A 13,601-nucleotide genomic window follows, 5' to 3' on the forward strand; every position below is an offset into this window, starting at 1 on the left:
GTAAATAATAATAAAAAAAAGCCCAGGAGAGCAGGGACTGGAATGCAGGCTGACTCCCGAGCCTCCCTCTCACCTCTGTGGGCTGGGGCTGGGGTGAGGCTCCTCCTGTCACCTGGGTGACTCCTCCATCTCATTGAGCACAGTGGGTAACAACCATCGCCAGGTGCTAGAGGCACTTCTAGGGGGGAGGAGGCAGAAGTCTTCCCAGTGAGGATGCTGGATCGGAGATGCGGAGCTCCTCATTGCTGTTGACCGTCATTACCAGTGCTCCAGCCTCTTCCCCGTTCATACCGTCCCCATGGCTACAGGGCTCACAGGCTCCAACGTGCCCATCCTTAGTGCTTCCTATAAGCTCACCACTTCTGTCCAGTTAGGCCCCGTGTCCACGGAGAAGGAGCTGCCATTTACAGAGCTCCTGCTGTCTGCTGAGTGCTATGTTAAGCCTGCGGCACCCCATGGTACGTATTATTAGCACGCTTTTACAGAAGATGTCGCCTGAGAAAGGTCAAGTCACTACCCTAAGTTAACAGCAGGTGATTTCTATGGTGCTGTAGCTGGAAACCTGAGGAAAAATTACTGAGGGATTTTTAGTTTTAAAAGAATATCATCTGGTTTCTTTTTCCCTCTCTGTTCTCTTTCCACCGGCTTGTTCGTCAGTTTGTTATTGTGATGGTTTTCTTCAAGGGGCTTTGAGTTGGGGGCTTTCCTCTTCTGGCCCCCACTGTTTTCAATGGCAGCAATGAACTCTTACACTCAGGACATGCCCGGATGGAATGCACTCAGGGTTCAAAAGTATGCTCTCCCTGCAGACCCAGCACAGAAGCATGCACCAAGTTCTAGAATCTTCTCTCCTGCCCTCATCCTGGGGTGAATGAAGCTAAGAGTTGAATGATGGGAGGTGAGGCAAAGGGACAGGAGATGCTGGGCTCACAGCTTTCTTCTCATCCACACCTTGGTGGGAACAGGTTTCTTCCCACAGAAATTGCACCCATCACACAACCTCACATCCATGGAGAGGCATGGAGCCCCATGGACAGGCTAAATCTCATAATCCTTCAGGGCCCTCCTGATGGAGCAAGACGCTGAGGAACGTCTCGCTTAGCATTGCGAATGGTAAGCTTGAGCTCTGGAGTTGGATGCATCAGGACGTAGTAAAGCATTCACAATCTGCCAGATTTCCTCTGCTCCAAGATGGAACCAGGAATGTGTTGACATCTACCTTTCCTCCCTCTGCTGAGTGTTTGGGAGCCAGATGATGGAGCTGGGGACTAGGAGGACTGGGACGTCAAGAGCTACCAGAATGCAAGGCCTGGCAAAGCTAGAAACTGTAGGTAGACAGTCAGGAAGGGGATGGCAAATGTGAGGGGCGGCAGAGGACAGCAGTGAGTGGGCCAGGAGTTCAGAAAGAGAGGGAGCAGGTTAGGGGTGCATGAAAGATGGGGGACACTCAATGAATGAAAAATCTGCTCTGTTCGCAGCTCACTTTTATGGACAACATGAGTGTGCTGGGGGTGAGGTGCGGGGAGTCAGTCCAGCCAAGAATGGGACATGGGATATAAAGGGAGGCCCAGGTTAAAATGTACAACTACTTTTTCTGGAAGACATGTGAGATAAAACATTATATGACCCTCCCCAGGGCATTAAGATATACACTTCCATTACTTTCCTTATACTATGCTTCCATATTCATTTTTAAGCAAGGATCAGTTTGAAGGAATTTCAACTCCCTGCGCTTTCAACTAAATGGAATCCATCTTAACCACTCACCTACCCAAGATGAAAAATGACAATTTTTTTTCTAACTTCATAATAATCATTGTTAAAGGAAGTCTGTGATAAGAAATTAATCTTTCTTGGGGCTCCTGGGTGGCTCAGTCGGTTAAGCATCTGACTCTCCGTTTCAGCTCAGGTTATGATCTCAGGATCCTAGAATGGAGTCCCATGCCAAGCTCCGTGCTCAGTGAGGAATCTGCTTGTCTCTCTCCGCATCCTGCTCTGCTCCCCCTTCCCTCCCACCCTCTCTCTCTTTCTCAAATAAATCTTAAAAAAAAAAAATTAGGGGACACCTGGATGGCTCAGTGGGTTAAAGCCTCTGCCTTTGGCTCAGGTCATGATCCCGGGGTCCTGGGATTGAGCCCCACATCGGGCTCTCTGCTCAGCGGGGAGCCTGCTTCCTCCTCTCTCTCTCTGCCTGCCTCTCTGCCTACTTGTGATCTCTGTCAAATAAGTAAATAAAATCTTTTTAAAAAATTTAATCTTTCCAGTTACTGTTTTTGGAGAGATAGATGTGGTTTTCTCCTAAGGCTTTACAGTTTTCTTCTTCTAGGCTAGAGGTATATTCTTTTATACACATGGAGGAAATGTCACCTCACGTTACCACAGAGGTGGTCAAGTCCAGCTTCTGCATGTCTGTTTCTCAAGGATAGGATTGCTGGTGGGGCTGGCAGGGATGTCCTTACCTCCTCCTTTTTAGATGGTGTAGTTAACAAAGGTAACAAAAGTAACAAAGGTACTTTGGTAACAAAGGTAACAAAGGTAACAATACCTAAACTACTTCTTTATTACAAATAATTTTGTTTAATGTGGATGCAAAAGTCAGTGCCTCAATAAATGGTCGTGGTGGGGCGTCCATGTGAGGAAGTGGAGTTATGGTGGTGATTCTGGCAGAGTTGGTCCAGCCTATTTGGCAGCCTGGACCATCTTGACTGGAGGGAGGACGCACTGGAGACACCAATCTAGCAGATGTGCTCAGGCTTCCAGCAAGCTTGATGCTGCCCTGTCAGCTAGGGTGACAGTTGAGGGGTCATGAAAGTGTTCCATCTAAAACGCATTTTACACTTAGGAAGACTGGGGCCCAGAGAGTTTCTGGAAACTTTTTCCATATCCTGAATCCTGAATGTATAACATATTGAAAAAGGAAACAGTGAACTTGGCCATAAGGTTTCCACATATAAATCCAAATGGTCAGTGAGCAAATCGAAAGGTTAATTTCACTGATAATCAAAGAAATGCTAATTAAAACACTAGAGTGCCATTTCTTTGCTATTTTAAGGAATGTAATTTTTTTTTAAAGATTTTATTTATTAGAGAGAGCGAGGGAGAGAGAGCGAGCACAGGCAGACAGAATGGCAGGCAGAGGCAGAGGGAGAAGCAGGTTCCCTGATGAGCAAGGAGCCCGATGCGGGACTCGATCCCAGGACGCTGGGATCATGACCTGAGCCGAAGGCAGCTGCTTAACCAACTGAGCCACCCAGGCGTCCCCGTAATTTAAATACTCAGAATCAGGGGACATGTGAGAGGACATTCTCATTCATGCTAAGGTCACGTGAATTGATTGGTGCAATGTTTCTGATGGGCATTTTGGCAATACATGTCAGTATATGTCAAGAGCCTTAAAGATGTATATATAGCTTTTGACACAGCATTTAGAATTTTAGGTATTTATCTTCTTTTTTCATCATGGTAGGTGTACCCTTTAATGCCCATGCCCTGTTTCTCCCCATCCCCCCCTTCCCAGTGACCATCAGTTTGTCCTGTATAGTTTGCCTCACTCTCTCTCTCTCTTTTTTTTTTCCCCTGTGCTCATTTGTTTTGTTCCTTAAATTCCACATAGGAGTGAGATCACATGGTATTTGTCTTTCTCTCACTGACTTCTTTTGTTTAGTATTATATTCTCTAGTTCCATCCATGTTGTTGCAAATGGCACGATTTCATTCTTTTTTTATGGTTGAATAATATTCCATTATATATATACACACAAATACACACATACCACGTCTTCTTTATCCATTCGTCTATGGATGGACTCTTGGGCTACTTTTATATCTTGGTTATTATAAATAATGCTGTAATAAACATAGGGGTGCATGTGTCCCTTTGGTTTAGTGTTTTTTTTTTTTTTTTGTATTTTTTGATAAATACCTAGTAGTGTGATTACTAGATAGCAGGATAGTTCTATTTTTAACTTCTTGTGGAACCTCCATACTGTTTCTACAGGGGCTGCACCAGTTTGCGTTCCCATGAATAGTGCAAGAGGGTTCCTTCTTCTCCATATCCTCACCAACACTTGTTGTTTCTTGTGTTTTTTATTTTAGCCATTCTGACAAATGTGAGATATCTTATTGTGGTTTTGATTTGCATTTCCCTGATGATGAGTGATGTTGAGCATCTTTTCATGTGTCTGTTGGCCATCTGGATATCTTCTTTGCAGAAATGTCTGTTCATGTCTTCTGCCCAATTTTTTTTTTTTAAAGATTTTATTTATTTATTTGACAGAGAGAGATCACAAGTAGACAGAGAGGCAGGCAGAGAGAGAGAGAGAGAGAGAGAGAGAGGGAAGCAGGCTCCCCGCTGAGCAGAGAGCCCGATGCGGGACTCGATCCCAGGACCCTGAGATCATGACCTGAGCCGAAGGTAGCGGCTTAACCCACTGAGCCACCCAGGCGCCCTTCTGCCCAATTTTTAATTGGATTGTTTTTTGGTTGAGTTGTAAAAATTCTTTATATATTTTGGATATTAACCCTTTATTGGATATGTCATTTGCAAACATCTTCTACCATTCAGTAGGGTGCCTTTTACTTTGTTGGTTATTTCCTTGGCTGTGTGGAAACTTTATTTTGATGTAGCCTCAGTAGTTCATATTTGCTTTTATTTCCCTTGCCTCGGGAGACAAATCTAGAAGAATATTGCCACAGCTGATGTCAGAGAGATTATTGCCTGTGTTCTCTTTGAGTATTTTTATTGTTTTGGGTCTCGCATTTAAGTCTTTAATCCATTTTGAGTTTTTTTGTGTGTTTGTATAGTATAAGAAAGTGGGTCCTCTTTTGCATGTAGCTGTCCAGTGTTCCCAAAACCATTTGTTGAAAAGACTGTCTTTTTCTCATCCCTTTGTTGAAGATTAATTGACCATATAGCTGTGGGTTTATTTCTGGGTTTTCTGTTCTATTCCACTGATTCTGTGTCTATTTTTATGCCAGTACCATACTATTTTAATTACTATTGTTTTGTAATATAACTTGAAATCTGGAATTGTGATACCTCCTGTTTTGTTTCTTTAGAAATTTATTGTATACACATATGATAGATGTACACAAAGGCTAAGCCAGAAACGCTGTTCATCTGTTGGATATAAACTGTTCCAAAGTAGAAAGCTATTTATATAGTATATTCATAGAATGGGTTATTATAGTCACAAAATATCTGTTCTTCTTCTTGGTTTCCTTCTAAACCTTCCTTAGCATCATTTGTAGTTGAAAGAGCATGAACTTTGGTGGCAAAAGATGTGGATTTAAAGTCTTTATTCCAGGGGTGCCTAGGTGGTATAGTCGGCTGGGCGTCTGACTCTTCATTTCGGCTCAGGTCATGGTCTTGAGGTCATGGAATCGAGCCCCCTGTATTGATCCCCACATCAAGCCCTAGTTGGGCTCTGCACTCAGTGGGGAGTCTGCCTCTCTTCCTCTTCGTCTCCCCCTTCCTCCCCACCCTCTGCTCTCTCTCCCTGTCTAAACTAAATAAATCAATCTTAAAAAAAAAATAAAGTTCTCATTTCATCTCTTTCTAGAGGTGTGACTTTTCAGGTCATTTAGACTTCTGAGCCTGCTTCCTCACCTGTACAATGGAGTCAGGAAAAAAGACCTAAATGAGAGGTGTGTGGTGAGAATTCCTGAACTGCTATGCACTCTGGCAAGTTGCAAGCTCTTGCACCATCGAGAACTCATGACTATGGCAGTTTCTTCTGAATACAGCTGCAACCACAGCCAGAGTCCTCCCCTGGCTCTAAGTAGGATTATTCACGGAGGATGTGCCTCTTCTTCTGCCCGTGGCAGGACAAAATTCCCCAGCCACCTGGTCCTCCCTACCCCTGACCCGGAGTCAGCACCCAGGTATCCAGAAGAATAGACCACAGTGAGAATATCCCATGACCGAGCCATTCACATGAGTGAGGGAAGCAACCTTAGATACCGGCTCCCAGAGTTCCCTAACTGGGGTGGCAGGGCCATGGTTGTTGCCATAGCTATGTGCTTCCTATAACATCTGCTACTCCCTTGAAATAATTTACTGTTTTTTAAAGATTTATTTATTTTAGAGAGAGAGAGGTTGGGGGGAGGGACAGAGGGAGAAGGAGAGAGAATCTTAAGCAGACTCCCCACTGACTTGAGGCTCGATCTCACAACCCAGAGATCACCACCTGAGCCCAAACCAAGAGTCTGATGCCTAACCGGCTGCACCACCCAGGTACCTCTAAGTATTTCACTTTTTAAAAATAAAATGAATATATTTGTAAAGGAAACGTTATATCACTGCAGTAAATAAAAACAAAATTGCTTGCTAAAGTAGAAGTTAACCAAGACACAGGCCCAGGGATGACAAAATAAGGAGATTAAATTACAGCTACTCCCACCTGCAGAAGCCTAGTCCTGAGATAGGCGCTCAGTTGAGGAGTAAAGGAACAAGTGCAGAGGCTCTTGTCCTACAAACACCAACATGAGGCTTTCTCTTTGATGTGTAATCTTAAGGCGAAAAGGAGAATTGAAAAGCCATTACCTTTTTTATTCAGCTGTTTTCTTCCAGGCCTGTAATCCTGAAGTCATTCCCCACAGGGATCATTGTTGTGCCTGCCCTTGGAGAACTATCCCTACAGCCATGGTCTCCCAGGGTCTCCCCACCCATTTCATGGGTGTGAAAACGGGGGCGCAAACAAGAGAAGAAACTTGTTAAGCTCATAGAGAATCAGTGTTCCTGCCATGGTGGACCCAGTGCCTGGCTCCCTGCTCCACAGGCCTGCTACCGAACACCCCAGGAGGCCTCGGAGGGAGGCTGGCTTCAGAAGATAAACAATTGAGCAAAGGCACACTCTGAATCACCAAGACTTTTGTCTTGAAGAAATCACAGCTGCTCCTTTGCATTTGCGTTTCTGCATTTAGAAAAAGGAGAGAAACACCATGTATCCCTCAAAGAATATATATTTTGATTTAAAGGCTTTCTTTGGAGTGGTCTCTGTTTAAGTGTGTAGTTCCGCATGCAGCTGAGAGCTGCACCAACAAAGCTGCCTCGTCCGGGGGGTCTCACGGTCAGATTCTCATTCAATAATGACATTTGTGCCACACTCAACGCAGCACTTGGTGTCTGCATGTTTCTTCACATAAGGTGCGTTCACAGGGTGTTCTTGACACACTTTTACTCACTTGGTTATCACCCTAACCATGGGAGGGAGGCGTTCCTATTCTTCGTGTGTAAAGCTGAGGGTACTTAGAGTCTGGAACAGGGAGGTCCTTCTCCCCACGTGGCCCACACACCAGGAAGCCGGGGAGAAGGATATTTGATTGTGGCTGCTGCAGTGACCAGCCCGTTTCCAGGGTCTCTTGGGAAGTGCTGTTGGGGAGGGAACGAAGCTTCAAGGACGGTGACTTGGCCAGCATGCCTGGGAAGGGCACTGGGCTCTGGCACCTGCCTCTGAGAAGGCAGCAGTGCTGGCTTGGGCCAGGGAGAAGCTTTGATTCCTGGAAATACGCATCAGCACATTCATTACTGTCTTATCAGCAAAGTGCAAAGGAGGCCAGAGAGCAAGGGACGGATCCTGTTACTCGTGACGAAATGCCCTTATGGTCAAGTATGAAAAATGTTTGAGGAATGAACTCCCAGTCATGGTGTGAAAACAGATGTTGGATTCTTTTTTGTTGTTGTTGTTTGGTTTCCTCCACTGACAGAGTTCAGGAAGAGAGGGCAGGAATCAAACATTGGAAGCCCAGCTGCTCATGTGTGGAAAATACCCCGAAATGATGTCAGAAGGGATGCTTCCCTGTCAAGGCTGTGGGCACTGGGAGAGCCTCCATCCACTCCGCTGTTCTAGTAAGAAGAAACTGAGGTCCACTTGAGAGGGTAAGGAGCCTCCCAAGGTCATGTCGCTTGGCTAGGGTTCTTCGAACCTTTTTGCTAGGGCCTAAAACAAGATTGGCAACAATCACAAAATTAGGGCTGATAACCTTGAGTAGGAACATAAAAAAAATGAACTTGAGAAAAATTAGGTTTTTATGACACGAGTAAAAGCGTTACCTAATAATTTTACTTTTTTTTAAGTAATTAAGCACAAAAATGGAAATGTTCTTTCCCTCAAAAAATGATTGCTTCGGTTCCTTTATAAACATAAATACAGAGGCTTCTAACTACAATCTGCGGAGACTGAAGGACGGACCAGGGAAAAGAGGTCAGGATTTGGCGTCTAGTACAACTAGGATCGAGAATCCTAGATCTGCCCATCCAACCACCGTGTGTAATCTCAGGCAAGTCTCTGAGCCTCAGTTTTTTCTTTATAAAAATGGGGATACTGATGCTTTTTTGAAAGAGTTGTTGTGAAGAAAATAGAATTACTATGAATAGCTAACATTTTGAGTGCTTCCTCTGTGCCAAGGACGGGGCTGTGTGCTTCCAAGGATGGTATGCATTTGGTCCTCCCAGTCACTCAGTGACCTGTGTTAGAAGTCTCCTTCTATAGATAAGAAATGAGGACTCTCAGAGGTCGAGTGCCCACTCACTTAGGTCTCCGAGTCAGTCAGGAGCAGAGGTGGGATTTGAACCCATGTTATCTGACTGCACAGCTCAAGTGAACCCACATAGTACGATACAGTAGGACAGTAGCTGTGTGGGTAAAAGGAACGGCATAAATGGCGGACAGTGTTGGTATTAGTGAAACAGCCCTATTTCATTTAACTTGGGTTACATAACATCACAAAAGCCCATTTCCTTCTGATATCATTATTAAAAAGAAGTTAGGAAAATAGTACCAAGAAATCTCTGAAGACAAAAACCCAAAGTCTCGTTGGTATGTGGGATAAGGAACTGATATAGTAGCCTTGACCTAGGGGTGCCATCTTGAGAGGTTTGAAAAAAAGAAATAAGGGCTCCCAAATGCATTTCTGGATCATAAAATTAATAGCAGATATCCTACATTGAGCCCCTGCTGTGGATCTTCCTGGGTGGGGGTGGGGGTGGGGGTGGGATGGACAAAACAATCATATTCCTCTGCTTTGAGAGGGAGTTTTCCAACCCACTGGAGGGAAACTGGTTACTGCATGTTGGTCACAAGGCCAGGTTGGCTACTGTATATAAATCGTTTGATTAAAACAAATGGATCTTGACAAATAATCTTTTTTTTAAAAAATGCATCTTTTTTTTTTACGATTATTTATTTATTTATTTGACAGAGAGAGAGAGAGAGAGAGAGATCACAAGTTGGCACAGAGGCAGGCAGAGAAAGAGGGGGAAACAGGCTCCCTGATGAGCAGAGACCCCTGATGCTGGGCTGTATCCCAGGACCCTGAGATCATGACCTGAGTCAAAGGCAGAGGCTTAACCTACTGAGCCACCCAGGTACCCCTGAAAATTGCATTTTGTTCCATTATGTGGGGCTCATGGAGAAAATTAGTGACCGTGTCCCTCCTTGATGAGAAGGCTGGGTGCCACTCATCTGAGAGTTGCAGCTGTTTCAGAGTTGTTTAATGACCAGATGTTAGGATTGAAAAGGAAATTCAGAAAGCTGGATGACCCATTGACCTATGAATGTCTTAACCACTGGAAAAGAACTAGAAGCACATCTGCTCCATTGCCTCATTTTAAAGCAGTAGATGGGGCCAAGAGAGTGAGCAGGATATGTCCAGGATCTCTAGGAAAATGGAGGCAGTTGTGCAGTCCTGGGTTGCTCTGTCCTCAATGGTTTTTAGATATTGAGGTGGATTTTCGGAAGGGTTTTTGAGCTCTTTGGACATGAAGCCCTTCTTGCTCAATAACCTGGGAAGTCTTCCTGGTGAAGGTGACTTAAAGTGTGCCTTAAAGAGAAATATATGTATCAAAAGTGTACAGGTCAATGAATTTCCATGAGCTCATGCAACCAGCACCCGCTTCATGAAACAGGATTTTTTTTTTTTAAAGATTTTATTTATTCAGCTGGCAGAGAGAGAGAGAGAGATCACAAGTAGGCAAACCAGCAGGCAGGGGGGTGGGGGAAGCAGGCTCCCTGCTAAGCAGAGAGCCTGATGCGGGGCTCTGTCCCAGGACCCTGAGATCATGACCTGAGGCGAAGGCAGAGGCTTAACCCACTGAGCCACTCAAGCACCCCATGAAACAGGATGTTACTACCAACACAGATCCCATATCTTCTCTTTGTTGTAGTAACTACCACTCCCCTAAGTGGTAACTACTATCCTGAATTCTAACACCATAGATTGCTTTTGCTTGCTTTTGAACTTTTTAATCAATGGAATCTCATGGGACATACTCTTTTGCATTAGGCTTCTTTCATTCAACATTGTATTTGTGATATGGTTACATATTTTTACATATAATAGTAGCTCACACATTTTCATTGCTGCATAGCATTCTGCTTTGTGGATATATTGTAATTCACTGACTGGTCTCTGTTGATGCACATGTGCTTACTGTGCTTAGTGTTGTTGGGAGTGTTCTAGGGTGTGTCTTTTGGTGCATGTATGTTCACATTTCTGCTGGGTCTATTCAGGAGTGGAATTGCTTGGAGATGATGGGGCTGAGAGAACTCCCCAAAAAGGTTGGGGGAAGCTCCTCTTGCAGGGGAAGGGTCTGTGCCCAAGCATGTGCAAAAAGACCAAGAGACATGAGGGAGTGCTGAGAGACCCAGGGGACTGAGCATATGACGCCCAAGAAGGCTGAGTAATGGGATGCTCCCTCTCCTGGGACAGCCCACCTCTCCCTCCTCACCTCTCTGGCTAACTTCTTTGTCATTTGTATCTCAGCTTTGAGATCACTCTCTCCTGGGAGGCTTTCTGACTGCCTCTGCCTGCCTAGTTCTCTCCTCTGAGCTCCTGTAGCCTGCCAGGATGCTCATTAACACAGTACTGCCCCCACGCACTGCCACTGGCTGTGGATTTTGCCTTTCTCCTCACTAGACTGTGAGTTCCTTGAAGGCCAGATGGGTTTGGCTCAGTGTTTTCTATTTGTATCTCAGATCTACTCTGCACTTTCTCTGTCCAGGGAAGCTGACCTGTGGACTGCATCAGGAGGCCTCCTGGCCCTTTGCTTCTGCTTTGGGCAGCAGAGGAGTCCCCCTGGAGGTTGGTGGTAGAGAGGAGAGTGAGGGCAGGTGATCTTCCCCCTTGCCCTGCAGGTTGTCATGGGCTGGCTGCATTCTCAGCAGAAGGTCATAGCATCTCTGAGCTGAGCAACATTCTCACTTCAAACCTAAATGTACTAGCCGTCCCGAAGCTTCTTGTCTCAAGGTAATGCACTATCCTTGTGGTTCTCCTAATATTCAACCAGTCCTGCTTTGTCCTGGTTTATGTATGCCATCTGCTGGGATCCTGTCTGATACATTTTATTCATTTCTGAACCATCTAGCACACAGACTGGTTTATGCTAGCAATCAGTGAAGGTCTGTGGACTATATAAATAGATGAAAAGCAGGGAAAGAATGAAGATGGAGGTATTGGCCAGAAGCCAATACCACAGGACCTTGAATGTCCTTTTGAGAAGTTTAGACTTTAATCCTCAAGACCAAGTGTTGCAAATTCAAGTGTTTAGAGGGGCCAGGCAGGCTTGGGTGGGTCTGTGCAAACCCAGAGGTGAATGCTGTCCACAGGATGCCTCCACTGTTCAGCATCAGCCCGTTAATGCTCTGGAGGAATTTGGACCCAACATGGCCAAATCTTCAGATATTTCAAGAGAGATCAGAATCCTAATTTCTGATTTTTTTTTCTGTGAAATGTCTGATGTTTTAATGCGAAATGCCAAGGTGTCAACATTTAAAATTTGAAAAGCACTTTGCACTAACAACTAAGGCATGGCTGCTAGCTTGTAAGTTCTCTGTAACCAGAGGGGAGCCATCGGACAGTGGGAGGGCAGGAAGCGAGGCGCTCAGAGACTGCGCAGCACTGTGAAAATGCTATCTCCCATCAGTGAGCTGCAGAGATAGTGGGCCCTTTGGTCTTGGTCCCTACAGCAGTAAAAATGTACCGAGAGTCTCTTAGACTAAGAACACTAATCTTTCTCCATGATGGTTTTTTTTTTTTTTTTTTCAAATCAGTTTTTAGTTCTAAAAATAGTGGTTGGTGGATTTATCCACTTAAATCAGGTTCCCAGCCACTTTCTCTATTTCTGCTTCAAGCTGGGAGCTCGGAGTTCTTTTGGGTTTTATCAAATTATACACTGTGCAAAGGCATCCATTTCACCAACAGATGGACTTAATGTGCATGAAAATACATGCCTTTTAAAGAAACTAAATTAGTAGTTCCACTTCTTTCCCCTTTTATTAAAGACAGAGTCCTAAGAGAGCTCTCTGCTATAAAGTCAGACTTTACAGACATCAGCAAAATGAGATTTATTTGGATGGAAATCGGACGGAACATCAGACAAGTCCTTCGCAACACTGAACCTGCAGGTTTCACATAGAAATTCGGAGGAATCTGGCCCCCATAAAAATAGAAAAGGGAGAGAAAAATTTTGAAAGCTTGTTAGTTTGTAAGGGTCAGAGGTTCTCTTGAAAGAGTGGGTCAAGAGCTCCCTTTGATCCCGGGCAAGATGACGTGAAGGTGTGGAAGCTGAATGTCACAGGGCCATGTAATCCACTGAGCACTGGGACGGAGTTAAAAGACCTAGATTCTCATCCTGGCTTTGTCCCTAGCCCATCCTACTACCTCAGACAAGTTTCTTCTGCTCTCACACTGTCTGATTTCTTTCTTTCTTTTTTTTTTTTTTTAAAGATTTTATTTATTTGACAGAGAGAGATCACAAGTAGGCACAGAGAGAGAGAGAGTAGAGAGAGAGAGAGAGAAAGAGGAGGAAGCAGGCTCCCTGCCAAGCAGAGAGCCCAATGCGGGACTCGATCCCAGAACTCTGAGATCATGACCTGAGCTGAAGGCAGAGGCCTTAACCCACTGAGCCACCCAGGGGCCCATGTCTGATTTCTTATTTAGAATGTTGGAGGAGTAATCCTACTCTGTGTACTCCATGAGGTTATTCTTAGAGGAAGCAAAAAGGAAATAGGGTGAATATTTGAATATTTGAATATTTATTTATTATAATTGCACAATAACGTGAATGCATTCTAACTGTGAAATCTCAATCAATAACTTATCAGAGCAAAAGTGCTAGCTTGCTTCCCTTTCCCTCGTGTATGTGGCCTTGATTTTATTAGTGAAGTTATATGTATGTGGACAAAGAATGTAGACATTCTGGTGCTTTTTGGGGGGGAGGGTCATAAACAGTTGGCTGTTTTGCTGAACCAGCTACATTCTTTTGGATGCTTCCAGAGATTCCGTAGCTTGGATGCACCATAGTCTTTTCAACCATTCCCTACTGATGGGGGATATGGTGCAACCAATATTTCATTGCAACCAGTAAATGCAGTGTTTACCTCTTTGTACTCCTGTGAAAGTATTTCCCTGGGGTCAGAATCAAGAACGAAAACCACTTGATCAAAGAGAATACACATTTAACATTTTTATAGATACTGCCAAATTGCCTTCAAAAAGTCCACGGGTGTACATTCCCGCAAGCAGAATTTAAGAGTACACTTTTCTGTCTCCTTCACTGACACTAGGTATTATTCGTCTTTTAATTTTTGCCAGTCTGTTGAG

This window comes from Lutra lutra, chromosome 13 (assembly GCF_902655055.1).
Source record: "Lutra lutra chromosome 13, mLutLut1.2, whole genome shotgun sequence".
Taxonomy (NCBI): domain Eukaryota; kingdom Metazoa; phylum Chordata; class Mammalia; order Carnivora; family Mustelidae; genus Lutra; species Lutra lutra.